Source organism: Nyctibius grandis, chromosome 1 (genome assembly GCF_013368605.1).
Source record: "Nyctibius grandis isolate bNycGra1 chromosome 1, bNycGra1.pri, whole genome shotgun sequence".
In the NCBI taxonomy this organism is placed as follows: domain Eukaryota; kingdom Metazoa; phylum Chordata; class Aves; order Nyctibiiformes; family Nyctibiidae; genus Nyctibius; species Nyctibius grandis.
The window spans coordinates 10632982-10656665 of NC_090658.1; the positions used below are offsets into that span (position 1 = coordinate 10632982).

The 23684-nt window shown below is 47.6% G+C and overlaps 2 protein-coding genes across 3 annotated transcripts in view; one reads left to right on the forward strand and one right to left on the reverse strand.

Moving 5' to 3' along the window:
- Positions 1-23684, reverse strand: part of CEP68 (centrosomal protein 68) — a 179604-nt gene that overhangs the window by 94449 nt on the left and 61471 nt on the right. The window lies entirely within an intron of this gene.
- Positions 22344-23684, forward strand: part of SERTAD2 (SERTA domain containing 2) — an 83857-nt gene continuing 82516 nt past the window's right edge. For both annotated transcript variants that reach the window (XM_068408486.1, XM_068408495.1), the window contains exon 1: positions 22344-22736. The gene's annotated coding sequence lies outside the window, so the exon portion shown is untranslated. The remainder of the gene's footprint in view (positions 22737-23684) is intronic.

Sequence of the window (23684 nt, forward strand, 5' to 3'; positions counted from 1 at the left end):
TTATTTTTTAATACCTTCTAGATAGGCAAAGCAGGTAGCGAGCGCCTGGGTAATATGTGATTAAATAACTCTTCGGCTGTACAGGCAAATCATCTAATCTTCCTTTCAACCCATAAAACAAGGGAAGTAGGAAAGCAAGAAGCACAAAATAATACAGAGAATGAGAAATACTCTGTTTTGCCTTGACTTTTGTCTTGACTTTTCAACTGAATTTCTTAGAAATCCAAATCTTGAACTACCCCAATAACTGGGAGAGCTTCAGACTCATGAGCTGTCTGGTCCTGGACACTGAATAGGATCAAACACAAAATGAGATGAGGCTCCAGAGATGGAATTCTCCAGTTTGGGTTCATTCATAATATTAATATTTCTCCTGCCACCAGGTCTTGTTCATGCAAGATGCCTGGGGTGCTCAGGTTCTCCCAGCAACCGCAAGAATACCCTGCTAATCCACAGAGATTTCCTACAGTGCTAGTTTTAGAAAAAATTTAGAATTTTGAATCAAAGAAAAACTGCTTAGGTCAGTGTTCCATCCATGTCAAGCCTGCCTGGTTTTCAATCAATCTTTTCATTAAATTTTCAAGTTTTGATAGAAAAGAAAGGAGGATTGAGTACACTCTCTAGGAAAATTTTGTAGGGAAAAATTTTGCCTTTCAAGCAAACCAGCTATAATTTGCCCAACGCTGATCCACACTCATAGAACTTCTTTGGTTTCTGGGGATATTTCTAGTTTTTGTCCAGCTACTTTTGATGGTTTATTTAAGGTGTTGTTGGCAAGAGTGAAGTATTTCTGGCAGTTTTTTAAAGCTTTTAAGGTTTTTTTGCTTTTATTCTGGAAGTGTTCGCGTGCCCCACAGTGACAAGCTGTTTCCAGCTCTAGCAGCCTTTCCAATAAAATATATTAACATTCCCTACTGCCTTGATACAATTCTGGGATGGTCAGAAAAATAAAGGGCTGCCATTCGCACCTCAAAGCCTTGTACCAAGCACTCTGCTTGATATGTAAAAACCCCACTGTCCTGAGGCATTTGCAATTTTAAGTTGAGGGGATATAATGTACTACACCCTTCAATTAGTATTGGGCCAGATTCAAGGTCAGTCCTCCAGTAGCTTCAGGAGACTCTGGCACAAACCCATGGCTTCTTGTTTTATAATTATAAGCCATGTTTGAAAATCTTGCCTGATACCACCCAAAGCTCCTTAGCCCAAAGGAAGATGTTTTGCAAAGTTGTTTTTTCCTTGCAATACTTTATCTTTTTTATTTTTTTTCCCAGGAGCTCCTTTTTTAGGTGTTAGCATCTTTTTGAGATGTTGCATGCTGTCAAACACATGAAAGCCAAAGTGAGGTGGTCCAGTGGTCCTCCAAGGCAGAGGGACAGCCCTCCCAGGTGGCTACGGCACATCTGTCTGGGATTTCATGCTTGGTGGCCCCTTTGGTCTGGAGGCATGTGAGCCTGGCCAGCTGGTTGATCAACATCAAACCAGTCCCATCCAAGTAAAGCCATTTTTATTTGTTTCAGAGATGTGGCTGCTTTCCTCGGCCACCGGCAGTGGGCACGGCTCCATAGCTTCTCCATCCCCCTCCTCCCCAAGCCTTGTCTGGGCCCTGGGGTCCTCTAATGTTTGAGATCTTCCTTTTGATCTCGAATTTAGCCTTGAGAAGAGTAAACTCTTTGCCGCCTGGCTGGAGCCAGCCAGGAGCTACTCCTCAATAAACATCTTCTCCTTTGTTTTGCCCAGTAATGTTATCTGGGTCATTGTTTTACCTTTTCTGCTCAGCCCCGCTCAAGGTAACCCAAAAACACATACAAGCCATAACACCAAGAGCTCCCAGTTTGTGGGGTCTGTCTTCACCCATTCTTTGGATGCCCACCTTGCCTTCTCCATCCTATTTCCCACCATGTTGAGAGCTCACAAAATTACTTGCTCCCTTGTGGCGACATCTCACCAATCCCGCCATGAGTAGGATTTGCTGGGGTAATTCTGCATGGAGGATGTGGCCAGATCCTCATCCCTCTATGGCATTTAGGGGGGAGTGGGGTGTCCCTCATCCACTCGAACAGGGTCTCTGTAAAAAAAATCCCTAAGGCTCAGCTCTGTAACAATGAGCAGGTCTGTAAAAAAAAAAAAAAAATCAGAGAGAGTTGACTTATTTCTCCACTCAGCTCTGTGTTTACCTCTGAACATCAGCACTCGTGGCAGGGCTGTGTTTCCATATAGCACACACAACCCCCCCTTAGATAATTACACTTAATTGCTAGTGTTGGTGGCTCAGACGTCTTCCAGGCTCCACCGTGATTACAGCGACGGAGCTCAGGAGCTGAGCAGGTCCACCGCATGTGGTCCAAGCTGCATCCCGAGGATGCCCGGTGCCACTTATGCCCCCGCCCTGCTCCGTTGGCAGCTCTGGGAAAATCAAAAAGACCCATGATCTGTTACAGTGGGATGCAGAGGTCTGCCCCAGTGTGCAGGCGACTCTGGCCAATAGTTATCTAGGAGGTGGGAATAGTCTCTTTCATCTCAGCAAGTTAACTCCCAAGGATAAAGATGGTGACGGAGCCGAGAGCAGCTGAGTTTATCACAGCTTTTAATTTAGAAGAAACAACCTGCTAATGTGTGCTCTGAGCAGATGGATGTCACACAAGCCAGGGTTTTAGGAAGCTTTCCCAATTTTTCCAGACTTCTCTTCTAAGACCTTCCCATTACCTTTTTTTAGCCTCATGGAGATCAGCAACTGCCAAAGTGGGGTGGTGGTGGAGCGGCGGCCAGGGAAAGGTGGGAGGGACTGCTGGAGCCCCTCTGACCCAGGATGGGGAGCACTGAGGCTGGTGTAACTTCTGCCCTTGGGGATCTGCAACAGATAACCCTCTCCTATGAGCAGGGGATTTGCTCCTGGAACCATTGTCCCTGTGCTCATACTGCTTTTCTCACCTGAAAAATGACCTCTTTGATGGAAGGACCTCACAGAGCTTTGTGAAGGCAATAGTCTGGCCCCAGCAGGTAATTGAGATGACAGATTTGCAAAAGCCTCTAAGCCGTTTTGTTCATTTGAATGGAGTATGAAGAGAATGCTATTTTTCTGTCTATTTTTCAAGCCTTTTGCTTGCTGATAGATTAGTTTCTGAAATACCCAACCCTGCAGAAAGGTCAGCAAGGGCTTGGTGTTCACCCCTTAGAGTACAAGTTGGTGTGAGTGGGCACACAATAACTCATAGCCTGCCCACCTGACTGCTCACTTAAGGATCTGCTTGTTGATGTGCATAGCACCAGGAATAGGGTTTTATTGCCAAATAACTGTTCATTCTTGAAATCCTCTACCCCGGCACTCTGAAATATCAAGAGATAAATGTTAATTTCAGCAATTCCCCAAGCCATGTTCACAGAGCTTGTTCACAGCATTTATCTGTATCACTTCAGCCAAAAATTGTCATAATACTTCTTCTTGGTAATTATCTGAAAAAGCCATTGCAATGTGCCACCTGCCCCTCTGCTCAATGTGCCTGTCCCATTCTTTTACTGGTAGATACAGGAGCCAGATGCCAAGGTACAGAAGATAATTTCCCCATGGCAAGGAACATCTGGCTCTTTGGCAAACTTAAAAGACCATCGTGCCGACCAACTTCTCCAGCGCTGCTTTTGGTTGTACAATGAGGTTGCACGTGAGCTGGCAGTAAAATCTTGCTCTTCCAGGCAAATTCTGTCTTCAGGTGACTTTTGAATGTAGATTTGTTCCTTTGCCCAATAGACCTGGTTTCTTGAAAGATTCTCAGCTTATCTATGCCGTCCTTGTTTCTTAGCTGAACTTTTTTGCTAACCTCAGGCCTAACCACTCTTCTGCTATTTACAGTGGCCTCTTCTTTCCTTGTAAAAGGTTTATGTTATGTACTACACCAAGATTTGCTGACCTTTTCCCCACACACCTCACTTTTACCTTCTGTTTGTCTCACTCAACTTCAAGCAGTTCTCTGAAAAACCTAAATAAGGAGTTTTGTCATTCTGGGTTGCCCCTGTAGTCAATGTCCCAGAAGACGCAGGAGTTATTTCTCCCAGCAGGAGTTATAGCTAAGCAGGATTGTCCTCTATAGGGTCTCTCTACTGAATCTAGATGAGGCCTTGAATCACCATGGTCCTATGTTGGACCACTTAGCGCTATGCCATTAGCTAACTTGTGATTCACTTGTACTATGGTGATACCAGAGATGCTTTGTCCAGACCTCAGCCAGGCATCACACAGGCATCTGGGCTAAGATATGGGCTGTGGGGCAGGGTGGGATTCTCCAGGTCCCAGACTAGAAGGACTTTGTGGATATCTGCTTTGGGTACGCATTAGGGGTATAAAAGAGCCAACGGACACATGAAGTGCAATGCAGTAAAGAAAGTAGCCTTCCACTAACATTATTTTTTGGCTGATGAAAAATGTGCCTTCTGTCTTCTATCAAATGCACTGAAATGTAGAGGCATTAAATTAAGTAATTTCCTCCTCTTTTTTTTTTAAGACCCAGCAGGTTTTTTCATAAAGTAACATTTGCTATAGTAGAGTGGTGAATTATTGTGGTAGAGCTAAACTACTGTGGCTTGAAGAGTTTTGCAAAAATAGGTTTTTTTATATTAGACAAACATGGAGTTTTGGTTAGTCTGAGGTAGCAGCAAATGAGGCAGAAATAAAAAACTTGGAAAGTTAAGAGACTGCTTTCTCTGTTCGGTTTGCTACTTACATAGGAGGCATTCTTGATTTTATAAGAAACTTTCTTTACGACACTCCTTAACCTGATGTTGTTCTTTGCCAGGACCTGGAACACAAAAATTAAAAATAATGGACTGTCCGGCATCAGTTATGAGACATTTACACATTGAATGCAGCCTATAGCTCATATTAATCTATTATTAAACGTCCTTTTGCCATTACAGATCGGGAAAATCAGGCTGCTTTGAAAACAGACTTCCCCTGTGCGTTGATGGAAGGAGGGATGCTGGACATGGTTTGCTGGGATACACATCTTGTTATTCCTGGGGCACCTCCTGCCCATTCCTCCTGCCTGCAGGGGAGGTGTCCAGGAGTATGACTGCCAGGCCAGAAGTTGTGGTCTTCACTAGGTTCCTCCCAAAACCCACCAAGATGCTCATGCAGGAGGGTTTCTCCCTCGGGGCTTTCATTTCAGCAGCTCTAGCTGAGCAAACAGAGAGGGACCACCAGGTCCCTATCACAGCTGTAGGTAAAAGCCCCAGGAGACCAGGTTAGTGCAAAGCTAGGTGGGGGATAGCTGCTCTCGTGAAATGGCCGCGGGTGAAGTGTCTGAGTGGAAAAACTTTACTAAAAGAGGTGCATTGTGCTGCCTAAAAATAACTACCGCTCCTTTATCCAAACCACATCCCTCCAGAGAGCTCCAGTATTTAAGCACATTTGGATGCTAAGAGGAATCCTAATCAGTGAGACATTTCGCTTTGGCCGCAGACCTCTCTGAAGTCACTGGCAAGCATCCGCAGAGGCGGTGGGAGAACTTGGCCGTCACCCATGCCTACGCACTGCAGCAGTGAGTTTGCTGTTTTAGTGGTTTCCTTTAATTGGGGTGATAGCTCGCATGCAGAGGAGCTAATTAAAATCCTGTGAACTTGGCTATATAAAGAAGCTCATGGCTAGGTGGACAAGGCTGGATGGACTGACATGAGTGGGAGGTGTCACTTGTCACCCCATCCTCTGCCCCGTGGGGAAAGATCCCCTCCAGACACCGAGTTTGCCTTTTCAAGAGTGTTCACCTGGAGGGAAGAAGCTCCCTGGGATCTGGTGTCTTCCCACAGGCTGTCCGCAGCGTATTTTATGGAGACCTCAACCCGTCACGCTGAGCCTGTACCTCCAAGCTCACTTCTCTGCCTCCCTCATCAGCAGGACTCCTGCTTCTCCCCCTCAAGCAGGTGGATGGGATTTTGAGTGGGAAGGGTCAAGGTCCAGTTGAATCCAGCAGCTCCTGTTCCTCCGCTACCTTCACCCTGCCAGGGCTGCCCTTCATAGAGCTCAGTTTTGCTCCTTCCACAACAGCAGACAATTCAAACACTAATTTAAAAAAAATAATAAAATTGTCCCACAACACTTCTACTCTCTAAAGCGCCTTTTTTTCTTCCTTCCCAGCGACTTTCTCTCTTTAAATTTAAGATGGTTCTGGTCACCTTTGCTCCAAAAATACACAAAGCTGCTGCATAACTATTTTCCAAATAATTAATCTTTCCAGTGGAATAACTTAAAGCCCTACGTTTCCTGTTATGTTATACAGCTGCAATTTGTAACGAGAGATCCCGTGCTGCGCTACGTGGGCAGAGGGCCAAGGACGTGGCGCTTTACCTACATAAGAACCCTACATAAACAATCCTGAGCCGCAAGTTAAACAGTTAGGTACTGTTCGGTTCAAGAAAAAAGGAGAGGGGAAAACAAAAGCCTTTCTTCTGGTTGTCATTTCACAGTTCAGCATTAAAATTTCAGTGGTATCTTATTTTATTTTGTAAGCTTCGGTGGCTGGGAATGCCCCCTTCTCACGTGGCAGGGGAATACGTGCTCAGTTCAATTGCCAAAAAGTGTTTTTATTGATTAATTTGCTTTTCAAACTAATATTTTGTCTGCCGTAAAGATTACAGCCTCCTGCTTAGCTGGGATCTCAAGATACACCAAGCACGAGCGTAGCAATCCTTGCTTCTCTGTCCCAGACCAGGCTTGGGGTGGAATTCACGGGAGATGGCCAGGAGATAAGGGAAGTGCCTGGTGCCCTGGCTGGGACAGCCCTTGGAGGGCCAGCCGGAGCCAGGCGTAAATCAGAGCTGCCCTGAGACGGTGAGAAAGGGTGCCAGGAGCCGCGCTGGTCCCCTGCCAGATGCAGCACGGGGGCAGCCCCTAGATGATATAAAGCCTCCATTGGCAAGCCTTTGTCCCTCCTCCGCCTGGCACAACGGGCAGCGCCGTCACGCTGGAGCGGGGAGGGGTCTGGACTCGTGAAATCGCTGAGTCTCACTTGCCACGTGTGTTTTATATATCCATAATAACAGTATCGTATGTATTGGGGGGGGGGGGGGGGGGCAGGGTTTAGCTGCAATAGTAGCAGTGTTTATAGGTATTACAAATCATCATCATCAGAATCATGCATACTGCTATTACACGTTCAGGATAATAGTGAGAAGGACTGGCATATGGCAAAAATCAGTCGTTAATCGTTCTCTTCTCAAGTTGAGGGAAAGCATTTCAAAGGCTTATACCCCCAGGCTCTAGTTCAGCAAAGCACGTATGCATGGTGTGCATGCTCACGGGTCAAACTCCCAAGGCTATTTAATCCCTAAAGATACAGCAAGGAGCTCACCAGAAGTTTGCTGTGGGATGGGAAGGACCAAAATCATCTAAGCCAGTCCAGCGTCTAACTCCACATGCTGTCAGTGGGATTTTAAGCGTCTTATCTGCACTTCCAGGCCCCTAAATACACTTGAAGCATCTAACCCGTTGTTAACAGGGGGTAAGATGAACGGGATGGGATGGAGTGGAGGATGTGTAAGAGCAAGAACTGTCTGCTTGACTCCTCTTTTTGGCAAGGAGATGAAGATCTGAGTGTGCTCCCTGAAATCACAGCTCACTGAGCCCAGCGAGGGAGCAAGCCCAGAAAGATTACTGCCAGCCCCTCCCAAATTTGCAGGATATCCCTGTCTCTTTTGGGGGCTACTATCAGACCCCCAGGTGATGGAGTGGGCTTGCTGGGAGGAGTGAGCCAGGAGACTAGAGGCTGCGGTTTCCCCTCAGCCCTATCCACGTCTCCTGCTCACACCGATGGGATTTATCCCAGGTGATGGAGAAGAGCCTGGTGCCCACGTCAGGATCAGTCCCAGGTGGTCAGACGTGCTGGCCTGGTGTCTGGGACATGCGGTGTCACATCAGCTGCAACGTACAGGAGTAACTCATCAAAAGAGAAAATATTTGAAATTAGGCAAACAGGAGAACGGCTTCCAAAAGGCATGAAAATTATCTTGTTTCATGCTTAGAATAACCTCATTACCACAATATCCTGAATGAATTATGCCAAACTTCCCACGCACACACACACACAAAATCCCCCTTTGGGCTACTTTACAACAGCGAGCAATTTCAGAAGGGGAAGCTCCTGAAAAGTGGGAATTTGAATAAAAAGTGTCCTTTGGAAAGTAACTACAAAGTGGGTATCATCATGCTTTGATATTTATAATGGCAATTGTTCTCCTCATTGTGGAATACGTTTCTTTTGTACCAGCAAATTCATGAAAAAGGCTTAATCTTATGCACATTGTGCATTAGGAAACTACTCAAATTAAGACCTCTTGGAGACGCTGATCAATGCCATGGCTAGGAAGGCCAGGATAAAAAAAAAAAAAAAAGTAGCTCAGAGAGGGAAAATTCTTTCCTCCTGGCAAGAGAGGGCTATTTATTGTAAACATGGATGGGGGTGGCTTATGCTACATTATGAGAAATGATGCTCGTGTCTTAACTGTTCCTATCCAAGACCATAGCTGGTGGATTTGCACCCAGGCAAGGTGCCCTTAGAGGTAATTGTGCTTCAAGAGCATTTTACGTCCTCCTTGCACATGGGTAAATACCCCACGTGCCGTTAAACTCTGAGCGTTTAATGGAGCTGATATCACAGAGCTGGAGAGAGATGAAATCACGGTTGTCACTATAGTGTCTCAGTGGCTGACTGGGCTGTGATGATGGAAAAACGAAGCCCTTGCAAGCGGGCTGTGGAAAGAGATGGTCAGAAAAGAACAAAACCTTCCCTCGTTTCATTAGCTGGCTCTCGGCAGCTAACGAGAGGGGTCTATCACATCGGCACACGCGTCAAAATTTATAGGTGCTGCCTAAAGCTACCAAAATATTGACTGAGCTATCAAAACACGAAGGTTATTAACACAAAGACCTCCTCATTTTGTAGAAAGCTCCTTTTGAGGGGCTGAGAGCACAGGTTCTTGGGGAATTGCCAGGCACGGCTGCGACCTCTTGGTTTTGGCAAAAATAAATAGCAGTGGAGGGGAGATGTCTTGGAATTAACATCATGACCTGATATGGCTAAAATCAACCCTTCAGGGTACAGGATGGATCTGGTTCCTGTATAGTCGGTATATCTGAGTGGTGTGTGAGCCCTGGGCTGTACCCTGCTCTATGCTGGGCTGAAATACTGCTGGTGGAGAGGGACAGGCTGGGAGAGCTGCTGCTGGCAATTAACAGGAGTTGAGAAGCAGCATAACATTGCTAGTGATGAGCGAGCTGGTATGGGTAAGTAAGAAAACAGACGTTATTTTTAGTAACGCTGTGGGGTTACTTTAGAGATGTGGCGTGGGTGAGTGTGTTAAGGAAGGATATGCCTTGTAGAATAAGGTGGTGAATTCAGCTGAAACACTGTGGACCACCTTTGGGGTCAACCATAAAGGTACCTTCTTGGGTTTTTTTTGGCCATTGGAGGTTTTCAGGAAGTTTTCCTACAGAAAGGCAAAGGTCCTCGAGTGTATGTCTCTCTCTTGACATCCCCCTCTCTCCCTTCAGTCCCGTCCCCCCTGCAGAAACCAAATTTAGCAGATGGAGAAGGGTCCCAAAGGCTGTGTCTATGCCACAAAATGAAAGAGGACCAACGGTGGGACGCCTGCCTGGCAGCACTGCCTGGCTGTTAGCTGCCTCCCTGGATCAGATGCTGTGGATGCTCTCCTGGAACAGAGACAAGCTCATCTCCAGCACCCCTGGGCCCCATCCTCCCACGTTATCCCAGTGAAGTTTTGCACCCTGAACACCCTCATGTCACCCCCGGGGATGTGCAAAACCCCCTTCCCGGTCATGCCATGAAAACCTCTTGTTGGCAGGCTGCAACAGAGAGCTCACACTGTTTTAAATACTGAAAAACAGTAAGAATGACTTTGCGCTACGCGAGGTGCTGCACACAGAGCTTGCGGCCAGCCTGGTGGTTGGCTTTGGGGCTGGAGGCTGCTCTCAGGCTCTCTTCTTTAGCAATATATAGGATGAATGCACAGAAAAGGCGTTTCCCCAGTGTTTTGGGTAGAAGAGCCCTGCTGAGTGAAAAGCTAATGAGCTGACATCTTCCTATGTCTTAGGGGAGTCCCAAGGAATTGAGGTATTGCCTGTGTTGGGAGTGACTCGGGTATGGCTGGGTTTCTTTCCGTGGCAGCAATTTAGGTAATCAGCAAAACGCTGCACGCTTCTATTGCTGCATTTTTAGCACGATCGCAACCCAAGCAAGAGCCAAGTGGCAGCTGCGGGTGTGTGGGCGGCCTCGGCTCAACCAGCAAAGCGGCATTTGAGGAAGCTCCCGGGATCCAGGGAGCCCATGAGCTCCTCAAGCTCCTTGAAATCGGGCTGGCAAGCTGAGGCCTGGCCTGCAACCAGGGTGAAAGCTGCCTTCAGTGCTGTTTCTGATTGAGCACTTCCCATGGATGGCGAGGGCCACAGCTAAGTAGCCGGGTCCAGCCAAGCCTCTGAGCAAGCCCACGGGCAGAGCACATACTGCGGATATTCAGCTCATGCCTGGAAACAACATCTAAAAGGAGTGTCAGCACTATACTGGAAGCAGGGGTGCTGGTCCATGCTACATTTCTGATTTAATGGAAGTATTCTGGTTTTCTGTGAAGCTTTTCTCAAAAGTAATCGGTTTTCTTTCCTTTTTTTATTTTTTTTTTTAATTTATCTTCTTTCCTTTTCCAGCAAGGAAAACTGCAGATGGAGAGAGAGGCCAGACCAGGGTGAATAAACAGAAACCAAAATGCTTAAAACACTGTTCATGAACATTTTTCATTTCAAAGCAAATTAAGCACAGAGTAAAACTCTGGACTCGCATGAAATCCTTGCCTTTTCCTGGTTCTTGCTCTTAGTTTTTCTTTAAGTGTGACAAAACCATGACTTCATTTTTGTCATCAGACTCATCCCAAAGACTGGCTGTACCACCTGGAAATGGCTGTGTGTCAGCACAACTCTTACTAGACATCAGAGAATCCCTAACAGCAAATTGCCCCAACCCTGGAAAAAAATTCTATCAGCACTTGTATGTTAGACATGGAAGAGACACAAATCGAGGGTGAATTTGGCTTTAATCTGTCCATCATTTATAGCCTGGGTAGTTTCTCCCAAGTTTGAAGTGATGGGTGGCAAACAGGCAGAGAAAGATGGGGAAGAAATGGAAAGGAGAGGATGAGAGATCACATATGGCTCAGGGAAAAGGACGTAGCAGGAGAGGTGATGAATTGGTGAAAAAAAGCACAAACCAACCAAAAAGTAAAATAAACTGCCAGAAATGTGGAGGAGTTCCGGTAAAAGGGGAAAGAGAAACAATCTGGAAATGGCAGGTCGCGATGCGGACGGTATATTTAGTGAAGCCACTGGCACTTGCCTTTGGTGGGAAAAGTGACAATTGCAGGGCTGAGGTCTTAATCCAACAAGGGAATTTCAACATGGGCTTTATTTTTAAACATGTGAGTAATCCTCATGATTTCAGTTCAGAAAAGTAGATCCCAGCTCATATCAAGCCTGTTGCCGGCATGGACTTCACTGTTAGAAAAAAAAGATGTTTTGAATGTCTTTTAAGTCACATGTTTTATTTTTCCCCGTGAAAAGACATATGTACCCAAATTTCTTTGGATTAACAAGGACGTGGAGGAAGCAGATGTGAAATGGGGAAACAGGGTTTTAGGTTTCCTCGGGAATGAACAGGTCTGCTTGGGGAGGCTGCTCTTGCTCTCGTTGTGTTTTGCTTGGAGACCAAACTAGCGTGATGGAGACACTTCCAGCATGAAGGAAAAACACAAGCAGTCAGCGGGACCCAAGACACCCAAGTGGCACCCAAGTCACCACATCCTCGGAGTTGGGGTTTGCCTGGTGTGGAGAATACAGGGCAGGGCACAACCAGCTCCATCCCAGCCTCTTGCAACCTGTACAGAACTTGGCTTGAGTGCAAAGGGATGCAGAAGACCACATCCAAGGGTGAGCCTGGCTCCTGCATTCAGAGCTCAATTTATAATAATTCTAATTTATATGCTATAACATTATTATAATAATTTATTGATTATTCCCAAATCCGCTGTCTCCTCTTAAAAGTCAGCCTAGGCAGAAGTTTCACATCATTAATTTTATTCATTGGATTTTAGGGTGGTTTTTTTGGAGGCAGAGGCAAGATTGCTAGTTCTTTCTGCACCCATCCTTTCAAAACACTCAAAAAAACAAGTGTTTTGAAGCTTAAGCTTTTCAGACATGGAGAACACAGTGATGCTTAGAGTCAAACACTCAGCTAGGGAGTGAGATGTTCCTACATGGGGATGGTTCCACTCTCTTTCAGTGGTATTTTATCTGCAGACTGCAGTCTCCCCTGACACAGCAGAGCCCACCACGTGCTGCTCCTTAAGCGCCATTGACCTCCATTGATACCCAAACAGATTAACCATCGTCCTCATCCCCCTCTCTCTCTGCTGGGTTTCATGTTGATAAACCTGCCGGGTGTTCAAACATCTACGGAGAGCTGTGCGTCCTCTTGCAGAGGCTGCTCTTAGCCAACTCCATGCTGCTCTAAGGCATCAAAATATTCAGGAAATTTAGGAAAATAGGATGTCTGGAGGGATCTCCAGTTGCTGGATGCAGTGTGTTTTCATGGAGAGATGGTTCCTCTGCCAGACATTGATACAGTGGTGGCGGACTCCACAGAGAGCCCCGAACATGGGAGAATTTACCATCTTCCTTGAAAAAGAGTGTATCTCATGGCATTGGCTCGGCAGAGAGACCTGCCTGTGTCAGCCTGCATCTTTTTGTTTAATACAGGTTGATTTTTGAGCAAGTAGACCCAGCTAGGACGAATTCACCAGCGGGTTACTCCACTTCCTTCCGTTGGATTGACGTGATCAATTTCCACAACGCTCCGTAATGAAAAATTTCTTTTGGTAGAAATCAGTGAGATTCGGCCAGTCCGTCCTCATCCTTTTATCAGTGGCATTGTAAGTCACTGAAACCGATGTCTGGTAAAGGAGATCTCCATTAACTCTGCTCCTGGAAATATACACCAAATTGCACCCTAGTTTGCAAAACCTTCCAAGGAGCGATGAACGAATACAAAGCAGATGGACAAGTGAATAAAATAAAGCTGATCAGGATGCTCAAAAAATATAGCAGTGTTGCAAAAAAAAAGGGAAAATGACTGGAGTCTCATTTTAATTAGTATAAAAAGTTCTCCCCATATTTATGCAAGCCTTTTATGCTGTCTTAGATACAGGTTCTTCGCAAGAAGTGCTTTACCATAGCTTGCTGCTGTGGGGCTGATAGCAGGAGCTCAGAAAATGAAGGCATCAGGTCCTCCAACACCTCAGCCCTGAAATCCAGATTAGACAGCAATGGTTTAAAAAGACCAGGTAGAAGCAGCAGCCTTGTTTACAAGAGGGTTATCTCCAGTGGTACGGGGTGGTGGTGACAAGGAGGGGAAATTTGGGCTAGAAATCCCCGCTAGCATCCCTCAGACTTTTGCCTTTAGTCACCTTCAAGAGCAACATTTAAATCTGCAGCGAAGGGATCACTGGCTGGTGGCACTGCCCCAGCCTGCCCATCTTGCCAAACTTACTCCATCACCTCTTCTTCCTCCTACTCTGACCTTTACTATGGGGCGAGGAGGAGCGAGGTGGGGGAGCGAACGGCACAACAGGACTTCAGGAATCCCCCGAACATCCAAGTCAGGCAGAGACGCAGACCTCGGACGCCCATTTATTCCAGAAAGAGGCATTTCCCCGGTGCTGACTGGGCAGCCAAGAGAGCAAGAATTGGAATACGCTTTGCAACGCCCGGGTGAGGCGGCTCGTAAGGACGCGTGGCTCATTTCCCCCCGCCTCGTTTCTCCCCGAGACAAACTGCGTCAGGCAGCGTGCAACCCTCCTTGCACCTCCTGGCCTCCCTCTCCCAGCTCCGTCCGTGCCAAGCCCAGCTGCTCGGCTCCGGGTGCTGCTGCAGCTCCCACTCCTGTTGGCACGGCTGCTGCCGAGCGGAGCCGGGGAGGGCCATAGTGACGCACACTATTGGTATTAGAAGACTTCACCAGCTATTTATAGGCCCTCGCCGACCGCAGAAGGCTCTCGGCCTCTCTCTTCTCCCTCCCTCCGTCTCGCTCACTGGCTTTAGCTCAGCGCAGGAGGGGGAGCAAAAGAAATGCTGTAAATAAAGCGGTGGGTCTGAGCGCGACATTCCCTAGCACCGCAAAGTTTCTGTCCCTCCGCTATCGAAATCACCTGGCAGAATCAGTCTGAACAAATTATTTCCAGCACACCAGCTTTTCGCTCTGCTGTTCTTTCCTCCCAGCTTTTCAGCTTGGATTTCTTTCTCTTTTTGCCTTTTCTACCCCCCCCTTCCTTTTCCCTCTCTATCTTTGCGTAGTTTCACTTTCCAGCTCCTGGCATTGCCTTGGCTATTCCTCGGCAGGGCTGAGTAAAGCCCAGAGAGGGGGAGACCTCTCTATTGAGCTTGGCAAATTTCCCCAATTCCTGTCAAGCGCTTCTCCATGTGTCTCTTCCCAATTCCCAGGCTGAGCCTTGACCCTTATTTTTGCCCACGATATCTTCTGATGCTCCCCTGACTGCAGGGCCAGGCTACAGCTCCCACGTTGACTCTCTGAAGGACAGACCCACCGGTCCAGCACCCTGTCACCCACGCGTCTCCCCAGCCCCTGCTCTATTCCCGCACCAGTGGGCGAGTCGATGAGGACCAAGCTGAGCCGCGGATGGAAGTGGTACCCATGCGTCGATCCTGGGCGCTCCGTCAGCGTAGATAACCACAGCAATAAGTTTTGAATTGCTGTTGCAGGAGCACAGTCCACCCCAGCTCGGGGCAAAGGCGGCTTTTGGAAATGTGGGTGAAAAATTCAGTACACCTGGATGTGGGCAACGAGGTAAAAATAATGAATAGTGTCCACAGCAAAGGCGTTGATGGAGAAGTAAAGCTATTTATAATCACTTCAGTGAAGTGAAAAATAGAGGTCACTGGAGGTGCACATCCATTCTTTTTCAACAATAAAAATGCTGATTTTCACAATATTTATTGTCAGAAGCATTTCGAACAGAAACACTCCCGCCTGTGTGCAGACCCTCAGGTTTACAACAGAGGTAAGAGAGGACAACTGTGGGAATTAAAGCTGTAGCAAGACATTTTCCTACCCGAGAGACTTGGTTCCTTGCAGCTCCATCAGCACCGCAGAGATAAAGCAATCAAGGGGTGGGGGTGTCTCCTCAGGAGAGATGAGTCTTATCCTTAAGTAAATGCTTTTACCTCTCTGGTTTTGTATGGCACCCTTCTCTATGCTTATCTATTCGGGCTTGCAGGCTCCGGGGCTGTCTCCTGCTGCTGGGGAGGGACATAGAGGTCTCACAAAATTGCGCTTGCTGTCCCTGCTAAGGTGAGCAAGCTGCCACCAGTTAAAAACAAGTTGATGGAAAGGGGATGGGAAGTGTCCTGGCGCAGGGAAAGCACTCCTTCTCCTCTGACCACACTGAAGGGTGCACAATATGATACTGAAAACCACGTAACCTGTTGTCCTCCCTCCTCACACCACTCCTCCGCAGAGCTGAAAGCCTACAGACTCTTTATCAGACATGGATCAGCACGCACGGATTCCCCTCGGATCACCTCCTGCCCGTGTGGATTCCCTTTGGCACACCAAACACTGTGCCACAGCTGACAGCCAGGACACTTGGGTTTTGCATCCTTCTCAACTTGGAGATGCTCCAGCCCTTCCTTGAGAACTGCACAATCACCCTGGAAATGTGGGATAAGCCAGTAAAATTCCAGGAATTGCAAATTCCTTGTAAAAGGAATTTAAAAGTAAAAGTAAAATTGTAAAATTCCTTGTCCAGGAAGGCTGTTTTAAAAGTGGATCAGGACTGATAGCCTACACAGGAATATTTTGTTTTATTCTCCAGTTCTTGGTTCTTCAGTTTTGGAGAGGCACATTCATAAATGATAAAAGCAAACTATCCCTCCACTGACACAGATCCAGCCTTGACCTTTCTGCAGCATAATTAAAACATAAAAGCGCTTTGCCAGATTGCCATATGACTAAAACCGTCCCTTTCATTTATACCCCACTTTCTACCAGCACCAACGCGTAAGAAACCAGTGGCCGTGGCTCACAATAAATGGTAGCTCTCCTATGAGAAAATCCTGATTTTGAGGGACTTGCAACTGGAGCTGGACAAACACCTCACAGGATGTAATTTACTCTTGAATTCAGCACGCTTGTCCACATGCAGCTTAGTTTTCTTGAACTTTTGTGTTTGAAATTTTCTCACCGGGTATTTCCTACAACTAAACCTTATTCTCATGGACCACACCAAAGCATCTCTGCTACAAGTACTTGCCCCTTGCACAGAGGAATTGTGCTTGGTTCATTGCTATTATTTATTGTATTTTTGTCAGTGTTCCAGTTTGGCCACTCCATTCCTAAGCAGGAAAAAAACGTACGGCCTCTGCCTTGAACGGGCTGCAGTCAGATGACAACCAGCAATAGTGCGGTGCTGCAGGTAATCTTAATGCTTCCAGCACACTTCGCTGTGGGAGTGTGCAAATAAATACTCGTTAGGCATTGAAGAGGCCCATGTAAAAGTTCTGTTACTTTCTACGATAAATGTAGGGGGGAAAAAAATAAAAGCACATATTTAAACTGTGGTTCGGACTTTGGACTTAAGCATTCAGTATTGTATTTTAATATATTAAATGTCACGTGGTTTCTGGTAATGGAATGATACAAGCAACTCAGCGCATGATACATTCATGTATTAGATCAGAAACGTTTGTAAAGCGGGCAATAAAGCTGTTTGAGCAGAAGTACTTACAAGATATTAGCGAAGTAATCCTGAGTTTTAAAATTACATGAAAAGTTGGTGTTTGACAGTGCTGTGCGGGGACACGGTGACACCGGACAGCCGAAAGCATTAACCAACAGAAGCAGCACGGTGTAAGGTGTAGGAGCAGCTTACAAACAGGCATGTAAACAGCATGGTTTAGGGATAAACCGTTACAGGTTTTTGGTTCCTTTCAGTAAATGAGGGTCTGTTCTCTTGAACAAGAGCTCTGGATCTTCTCTCTTGGTCATTTGCTAAGCGAAGGGACTGGGAACATGATGCTAAACTGCTGGAGCATGCACATTAGCCTGATTATGTGATGACAGTAGCGACATTAAACTTAAATCTCAGCCTTTTAAACTGCACAATTGTACTGTAATAAACCCGATAATTTTCATATAACTATTTAGAAAGATGAAACTCATTTAAGAAAAGCAAGTATATTACACTTGTATACCTTTGTTCCCAGTTCTACCTAACAAACGCCAACAGAGGAAGAATAAAAAGTATCTAAAGCTCTAAGTGAAATGTTTAAAATGGCAATTGACAGTATCTCAGCACACAGCATTGTTATTTCTTTGCTAAATTCAGATGGTCTCCGAGAATCTATAAGCTCGTTGCAGCTGGACAGTGTTTATAGACATATGGCAGAGGATGGTTTTCAAAGGAATTTAAATATTGCAGGGAGCGGTTTTATATTCCAGGGCCCCAAGTTTGCTTTGTGATAGCAATTTACTTTCACTGTTGCTCAAGAAAGGAGCCCTCTGTTCAGAGGGAAATGCAGAAGGTGTGAAGTGAACAAATAAAATGTTATGTTTTCCATCCCTGGTGTAGCAGAGGAATAGGAAGCAGCACGGCAGAAAGAGATGAGACTGGATAAACAGGAGAGATACACGACCTGAACAAATCAGACATATAATACTGGTTTGCATTCCCTGAGTTGATGAACATAAATTAACACCTGATAAGATGACTGGTTTTTTGAGATAAAATTTTGCTTTCCATGAATACCCTTGAAAATGGGCTTAAAATTCTTTCCATAAACATTTCTAGCTGCTAATCTAATTGACTGGAATGTTTTCAAAAAGCAAACACAGCTGAAGAAAGTTCACTGCTTTTATTCACATATAAGTGAATATTTGCAGGTTTTTAAAGGTATTCCCCAAGGTCAATAGCTAACTAAACCACCTGATTTTGTAAACAGCTGTCCTGCAATAAAAAAAGCCAGGCTCTGAAGTCTTTGTGTGAAACTATCTACCAAATCATCTCAATTATGCTCAAAAGAACAAATATTTTCAGCAAGCATTCCCTTGAACACGATATACCCCTTCTGACTCTCCCTCGAAGATGTAGCTGAAAGCAAAGTTTCTGTCACCGAGGCACCTGCATGGGGATCAAAGATTTCTGACTGTGCACAGATGCAAGTGAGGAGGGATCAGGCCCCTCTTACCAGACCCTGATTTGATTTGGGCTTTGAAATCTCCAGTTCATGGGCTTCAGGGGAATTACTCCCCATTGACAAGGGCGGGAGAGCTGCATCAAGCTCCTGGGACCTACCCCAGCTGCAGGCACACAACGCACCTCAAGCAGACCTGGTTGCCTGAGCTCCTTTTACTTCAGGTTTTGTGGTTTGTTTCTTTCTCTCTAAATGACTTCAGGTAAAGCCAGAGCCAGACGAAAGATGCGTGACCTTCCTCCAGAGTTTTGCACCGCACACAAATTACGGAGGGTGAACTACTGAATTTCCAAGCCAGGGACAACAACTATCCCTGCTGAGGGAACAGCTAGCCCTGATCCTCGGCTAAGCAGCACTAGTTTAATCGTAAGCAGCTATGAAGCAGTTTGCTAGAAAGGCAGTAATTTCTAAACCCAGTCTAACTGAAGAGCAGCTTAGCTCAGTTTAGCCGAAGCAAACATGCTCCTAAACAACTGATTCTAAACAACCAAACTCGCAAAACCCAAAATAAACCACCTCGAACAGAAATCGCCTTCGGCTGTGGGCCGTGTTCTCAAACTTAGTTCTCTGTTAACTGTGAAATCGAGATTTTAAAAGTAAAAAGCTGAGATCTTCATAAAATCGTTCCCTTGCCAGCACTGGCCCTGAAGAAAAACTGCTGTATATTGGGAAAGATGCAGCGCCGCGATGATATGAAATATTACCTCGGTCGCTGTCTCCGGGAGCACGCGCGCGCGCGAAGCCCCCGCAGTAGGTTGTAGCAGCAGGGCAGATGATTGCTTATAGACTTTCACCCTCCAGAAGCAATCGTGCTCAAATTCGTGAGCTCAATTTCTGTTAGAATATTGCTGTTAAAGAAGATACAACTACAAAAAGACAATCCACTCTGAAATTCCCACCCCTTTCAGTTCTTTGAAGACAATGTGTGTGTATATATTTATCTCTCATTGAATGGTAAATACTCTGTTCTTCATTTTATTTGACAAATTGCACGGAATCCAATGCAAAGCCCTCTTTCGTGCAGCGTTCGTAAGTTGCTAAGCACAGGTCGGCGTGTGAGCATTACCAAAGTATTGCTTGTATTAACAAGGTTATATAAACCTTGCAAGTATTTTAACCTCTTACTATGGCAGGGAAAATAAAGAAGACAAGATCTTAAATCCTCTGCTTTTGCTATTAATTCAAATATGGGAATCACTTATAAAAAATCCTTTGTTATACCTAATGATTAGCTGAAATGAATCCCTTATGCCAAGGTAACTCTCTTGGGTTTCAATGGAAACAGGTCCGTGCCAAACAAAACGCACGGTCGTATTCATAAATTTTAATGCAAACTCAGAAGAAGAGCAAAATGCAGTACGCATAAAATAAAATGCAACAAAAGAACAACAGGGTGGATTCAGTTTATTCTAATCCAAGGGCAGTTAAAGCAAGAGCATTTACAACAGCAGAGCACAGCAGATTCCAACAGGAAAGGAAATATTAGTCAACAAATCCTCAAAGTTTTCTGAACGTGCCAGTCAGGGTGGGGAAGCCTTCAGATGCTTTCAAAGCAGACTGAAGAAACAGGAGAGATTGGGTAGCGATTAAATGACGTTATTTTCCCAATATTATCTTAGAATTGAAAGATTTATGGCTTTATGCAGCTGATGAGCAGAGCAGTGCCGCTGCCCAAGGAATTCTGCTTGTCAGAAAGTCCCTGGACCCTCAGCATAATGAAGGCGGCTTTGGGAGAAATCCCCACAGCATTAAGCCAGGTATGTTTCATAGTGTTTAGGGGTAAAATTGTAACATGAAATACAATAGCTAATTTCTTAAAATTCACTGTGTGCCAGCGCTAGATGCTCAGGAAAGTGTAAGACCCCACTTCTGCTCCTTCTTTGATGAAAGAAAAAGAAAAATCCCACTCAAACCCTACTAAATCTGTATGCCACCAGTTTGTGTTTTTTTTTTCCTGACATGATGGCCTTACTGGTCTTATTTTTCTTCCCCTTTCATATTAGAGCAATTTGAGTACCGTCCATCCTGGATTTCTTACGAGACACTATAGAACAGCTGGCAGGATGATGCCTTAGATGCTAAGGGAGAACTCTGCAGGCCATTTTTTTGGTGTGTGATTTAACATTCCTGCTTCAAATGAGGAACCATGAAATCTTGACTCCAGGTCGCTGGATCTCGAAAGCAAGCAGGAAAAAGACTGTAATTAGTCCCACTATTTCTAAAGTGAAAACCAAGAAGAAATTATTGCAGGTTATAGTTTTTCAGCTCTTCAATTACTGTGGATGACAAAATAAGGAAAAAAAAATGTATTTATAGCACTCTGCCCAGGGAACAAGTTTTAAAGCAAACAAAGCTGTGTATTTTTGCAGCCCGGGAAAACACCAATGCAGTCCCTTCTTCTGACAGCGTTATCTCATTATCCTACAGAAGTCTATCAGCTATTCTATGCTTTTAGTGCAAAAAAAACATGTCTCAGTTTAAGAGTTTGTATGTAGAGATGAAGAGGTGAAATACAATTTGAGGATCTCATTTCCTTCACAGGGATTAAATTTTTGGTAAGGCTTCAGTATTTGTTGGAAACTCCTAGTGGGCATTACTTCCTCACTCTACCCAAAATAAATTCCTCCAATATTAATCATTTGTGAAAACAGTGTTGCTTTTTTACACTGATACTGCTCCTAGCTGTCAATTCCCCCCAGCAGCACAAAAGGAATTGCACTTTGTAATGCAGCTGTCAATGCTATTATTTTTTCATTCATCTGGTCAAATTTTGACATCACAACGGAACATGAGATGCGCTTTGTTCTCTAAAAATCCGTCAGAATGGAAAAAAAGAGGAAAAGGCGGGGGGGGGGGGGGGGGGGGGGGCGGAGGTGGAAATATTCAGACCTTGAGCCGTGACACCTGTCAAACATACGCAAACCCCAACTTCCCACTTCCAAACCCCGGGGTCCTTTGGGGCTGAGGGAAGCCGAGGCTTCCACAGCCGAGCTGGCTTCAGTCAGTCCCCCCTCAGGCTTTTTACCTCCCACCCGGCGCCCGGCCAGCCCTTCCCCGCCCGGTGCCAGCGGGGCCGCCCCGGCTTCCCCTGGAGCAGGCCCCAGCTCCCGTCTCCTTCCTCCCGCGGGAAACGACCTTGGCTGCGCCGCGCTGCCCCGGGGCGAGCCCCCCTCCGCCCCGGACATCGCCCGGCCGCCGGCCCCGCTCCGCAGGCAGCGCCGGGGCGAGCCCTTCCCCTCCCCTGGGTCTGAGAGGCGCCGGGCCCGCTCCCTCCGCCCCGCCTCGCTCGCTGAGGTAACCCCCGCCTCGGCCAGCTCGGTGTCCCCCCTCGCTGAGATAACCCCCGCCTCGGCCAGCTCGGTGCTCCCGCCTCCGCCGCTCGCTGAGGTAACCCCCGCCTCGATGCCCGCCCCCGCCCCCGACGCTCGCTGAGGTAACCTCCGCCCGCGCCCTCACACCGGAGCCAGCTCGGCGCCCCCGCCCGCCGCCCTCGGGGCCGGCTGGATGCCCGCGCCCCTCCCCCGGGCCGGGCCGGGCCGGGCCGCCCGCCCGCCGGCTCCAGTCACGCTCCCTCCCCCGCCCTCCGCTCTCTGCGTGACCATCTCCCGGAGAGGGAGCAGGAGAAGGCGCTTCTCCCCCCCTCCTCTTCCCCCGCTCTCGTTTGATTGGACCGGGCCGGGCCGCCCATCAACCCAATCCTCAATACTGATTGGCCGCGGAGGCAGGCCAAGGCTCAGCTCCCGCCCCGCGGGGGCTCCCTTCAGCCCTCCCCAACACTTCGCGGCAGTGTCCTCAGAAGACTCATTGGGCCGAAGGGGCCGCTCCAGCGCTGGCGGCAGATCCGCACGCCTATTGGCCGGCCCTCGCGTCAATCCGCCGGGCCGCGGAGCCCCGTAGGCTGGCGGGGCGCCCGGGGGGCGGGGTGGCCTCCCCCCACCACCCCCGGTCCCGCCCTGTGACTAACTCCCGTGTGTGAGTCACGGCGCGGCCCGTCAGCGCCGTTAAATGCCGTGTGCGGGCGGGCGGTGCTGCCTGGGCTGCCCCGGCCCCCTGCGTGCGGGCGGCCGCCTCCCCCGCCTCCTTCCCCGGTACATGGCTGGCGGGCCGTACTTGTCACGGTGTCACATCCTCTCTGCCGGCTGCGGCCCCAACTTCCCCCTCAGCTCGGCTGCCGCCGCCGCCCGGGGCCACCGCAGCGGCATGGGATAGAGCACGGCCGCCTCACCGCCTGGCCGCCGCCTCCGTCGCGCAGCCCGGCGCCTCGCCGCACGCTCATTTTAGATTAATTTCCCCCTCTCCGGTTTAAATTCCTCACCCGTGTGTTTCCCCCACTCCACTGCCTCTCCACACCCACCCCGGGTTGGCCGCCCCCCGCTCCCCTCAGCGCCTCTCTCAACGGCCCTCGCCGCGGAGCCCCCCGGAGCGGGTGAGTGCCGGGCACGGCCTTCCCCGGGCTCGCTCCTTTCTGGGGAGGGGGTGGGTGTTGGGGTGGGGGTAAGGGGTGGGCGGCGGGCTGGGGCAGCCCCCGGGTGCCCGGGGAGGCGGCGGGGCGGGCGGGGGGAGCGCGGCGGAGGCGGCGGGTGCCTGCGCTGGCTGCCAAGTGTTGGAAAGTTGGGGCATTCGCCTCGCAGCGCAGCCTGGCACCGGCCGGGGAGATACTTTCCCCCTCGGACTGTAAAAGAAAGGGGGGAGAATTAAAAAAATATAAAACCCGGCGTCGTTGCGAACTACAAACGCGTGTCACGCTGCCGATGACACACTTGATTGCAATTTTTATTTTTTTATTTTTTCCCCCCTGGTTGAGACCGCGGTTGAGGCTGTGGCAAAGGTTGACGTGAGGGGCAAGGGGCTCCTGAAAGCCACCCGGGTAGAGCAGCAGGCCAGACCCCTCTGGACCAGGCTCCAGCCACTGTCTTGGAAAACCAGGGAAACCCACCTTCTTATTTCCAGGTGCACCATCCTCCTGCCCACCCTGTCGTGCCTGGACGTTTCGGTATTACCTGGACATGACTTGGTGTGGCAGGAAAATGCGTGTGTCATAGGGTGAAGCCGTGGTCTGCAGTGGGCAGTTTTGGTGGCTTGGACTGATATTGGGAGCACTTAATGTAAAATGGTTATCTATTTCATTACTATTGTCTTTTTTTTTTTTCCCCCTCCTTAATGTATTTTTAGAAACGTGAATGTGGTGTATGTTCTTGTGTGTTGTACGTTCAGAGTAGCTAAAATAACAGATACATGTAAAACCCCATCAAGTACAGCAGTTTTTCCATACACAGGGCGTCTGAAGCCTTAGTACTTTGCTGGGTTTAGTTATTAATATTAATTGCTCAGTCTTTGTAATTCATATCATATGGAAACTAATTGCTGAATTGAA